This window comes from Mus pahari, chromosome 4 (assembly GCF_900095145.1).
Source record: "Mus pahari chromosome 4, PAHARI_EIJ_v1.1, whole genome shotgun sequence".
NCBI classification, from domain to species: domain Eukaryota; kingdom Metazoa; phylum Chordata; class Mammalia; order Rodentia; family Muridae; genus Mus; species Mus pahari.
Genome location: NC_034593.1, coordinates 10,032,510 through 10,035,691, shown reverse-complemented (window position 1 = coordinate 10,035,691; position 3,182 = coordinate 10,032,510). Strand labels below are relative to the sequence as shown.

Here is a 3,182-nt window from a genome sequence, read left to right as displayed (position 1 = left end):
TGGCAAGACTATAATTGAAACATTTTGGTATAGAAATTCAAATAGATATGGAGAATAAGACACTAAATAAGTATTTTTTTTTTGCAATAAAAGAGAACAATCATAGAACTAGGAATAACAAGTTTAGGTCAACAAGAAATTCCATATAATGGTAAGATAGATATAAGATAACTATGGAAGTAGACTTGGAAGTTACTTAAGCTGAAGGCATTATTACAACACTCTTACAAGGAAATATGCGTTATAGCTTATCTCTTTAACTACTTAAAAGTTTTGATTTCTCTGTAATATTCATTTATGGAATGAATTATAACACTCTTATTGTATTTTAAAAATTAATTTTAATATTTCCATGTCCTTTAGTTTTGTTTTGTGAGCCTTTGAGCTCAGAGTATACATTGTTTTGTGCTGTAGAAGATACATAAATTTTGTGCTTGAGAGTTTGTATATTTTAAAATAAAAAATTTCATTTAAAATATTATAGTTTATAAAGGAAAGTATTTAGTAGAATTTACTAAAAAATCACATTTCGGTCAATTTTACTCTGGAATAACCTTTGTTTTGTTTGTTAGGTAGGAAATCATTACATAGAAATTGCAAATAATGTGTGTTAAAATAATCAGAGCATTGATGAAGGTTAACTATGTATGAACATAGTATAACACAAATCTACTGAAAAGAAAGATAACTTGAGAAATATGCTTTGTTTTAGGAGACTGAGTCACTGACATCAAAAGGAAGAATAAAGACAGAGGTAAAGATCCAAATACAAATACCAGGTATAGAAAGTAAAAAGAAAAATTATATCAATGGTGACTTTGTTTTTTAATTTCTTAAAATATAAGCCATAGGACATTATACATATTCCAGAGTCAGGGGTTAAGATGTCTATGTATATATGGGTACAGTCTCAGAATTATTGTGTAACAACTACATTTATTTGACAATTGACCAGTTGTAAAACTGTAGAGTTGAATCTGTATTTAGTTTAAAATTTCCTTGGATCATTTTACCATTTATAGGTTTGCCCATTCATGCAGTAAAATCAATGCTATTGCAGGATAAGTACTTAAGAACACCTTGAAATGTATCATTTACATTGATTATGATTGAATTAATACACATTAGTTCAAAAATCTTTGATCTTCCAGACCTGGAAAATTAAGAAACACAGCTATGTCATAATCAAGCATCCATTCAGAGAACAGTTTTAAACAGATATACATCAATGAACCTCAAAGTATAATCATCAAGTTACAGAAATCGAAAAAAAACCACTGAATTTGTAAAAATCTGGTTTGAAATAAGAGCATTACTATCTTTATTATTTATTCCAGAAATATTCACTAAATGATTCCAATATTCAGTAGCCTGTATTTAGGTTAGATAAGATAAGTTCTTATCTTGGAAGCTATTTTTCACTTTCTAGGTTTGTGTCACTCGATCTCAAAAAACAATACTCAATGCATATAACAATGACAGACAGGAAGCATGGTTACTACTCATGTCAGCTTCAAATAATGGAGAATCTGGAGTGGGGTATCTTGTTCACTTATATGATGACTTAACTATAAAGTAAAGACCTTATAGGATTTCTGGCTTTCATTACCCCAATATAGAATAAGTGAAAAAACTTCTAAATAAAAAAGCAAATAAAGGAATAAAGGAAAATTTAGATAAGAATACATTTTGTTGGCTCTCTGCTCCTCCCTGTTCCAGAGACAGGAGTATTGTCTTGTGTAGTGTCAGCCTCGTCCTGTAGACAAAATGGTGAAGGTCGGTGTGAACTGATTTGGCTGTATTGAGCACCTGGTTACCAGGGCTACTGTCTACTCTCCGCATGGCAAAGTGGAGATTGTTGCCAACAACGACCCCTTTGACCTCCACTACATGGTTTACATGTTCCAGTATGACTTCACCCATGGCAAATCCAATGCACAGTCAAAGGCTGAGAATGGGAAGCTTGTCACCAACAGAAAGCCCATCACTATCTTCCAGGAGTGAGAGCCCAGTAACATCAAATGGTGTGATGCTGATGCTCAGTATGTCTACTGGCATCTTTATCACCACGGAGAAGACCGGGGCCTACTAGAAGGGTAAAGCCAAAAGGGTCATCATATCTGCCCCTTCTGCTGATGCCCCCATGCTTGTGATGGATGTGAACCACGAGAAATATGACAACTCACTCAAGAATTTCAGTGCATCCTGCACCACCAACTGCTTAGCCCCCCTGGCCAAGGTCATCCATGACAACTTTGGTATTGTGAAAGGGCTCATGACCACGGTCTATGCCTTTACTGCCACTCAGAAGATTGTGGATGACCCCTCTGGAAAGCTGTGGTGTGATGGCCTTGGTGCTGCCCAGCACATGATCTCTGGATCCACTGGTGCTGCCAAGGCTGTGGCAAGGTCATCCCAGAGCTGAACGGGAAGCATGGCCTTCCGTGTTCCTACCCCCAATGTATCTATTGTAGATCTGACATGCTGCCTGGAGAAACATGCTAAGTATGAAGACATCAAGAAGGTAGTGAAGCAGGCATCTGAGGGTTCACTGAAGGGCATTCTGGGCTCCTCTGAGGACCAGGTTGTCTCCTGTGACTTCAACAGCAACTTCCACTCTTCCATCTTTGATGCTGTGGCTGGCATTGCTCTCAAAGACAACTTTGTGAAGCTCATTTCCTGGTATGGCTACAGCAAGAATACAAAGAATAAAATGAATACGGCTACAGCAAGAGGGTGGTGGGCCTCCTGACCTACATGGCCTCCAAGGAGTAAGAAACCCTGGACTACGCACCCCAGCAAGGACACTGAGAGCAAGAGAGTGGCCCTTAGTTGCTGAGGTGTCCCTATTCCACCTTGGCCCCACAACACTGAGCATCTCCCTCACAATTTTCATCCCAGAACCTCATAATAACAGGAGGGGCCTAGGGAGCCCTCCATACTCTCTTGAATACCATGAATAAAGTTCGTTCCACCCACACAAAAAAAGAATACATTTTGTTCACAAAAATGCATGTCACCCAGTGTTCTGTGGATTCTGAAGGCAGCTATCACAAGGCACAAGGAAATAATTTATTCCTCCAGGTATATATATTCTTGGTACTGAGATCATAAAGTAAATAAACCCACAATGAATTCGTAATTGACCGTATTCCTCACAATTTGCATGTAAATAGGCTTTG

At 37.5% G+C, this 3,182-nt stretch overlaps 1 pseudogene; it reads left to right on the top strand.

The window, feature by feature from the left end:
- Positions 1-1,791: 1,791 nt before the first annotated feature.
- LOC110320208 lies at positions 1,792-2,752 on the top strand (annotated as a pseudogene).
- The last annotated feature ends 430 nt before the right edge of the window (positions 2,753-3,182 follow it).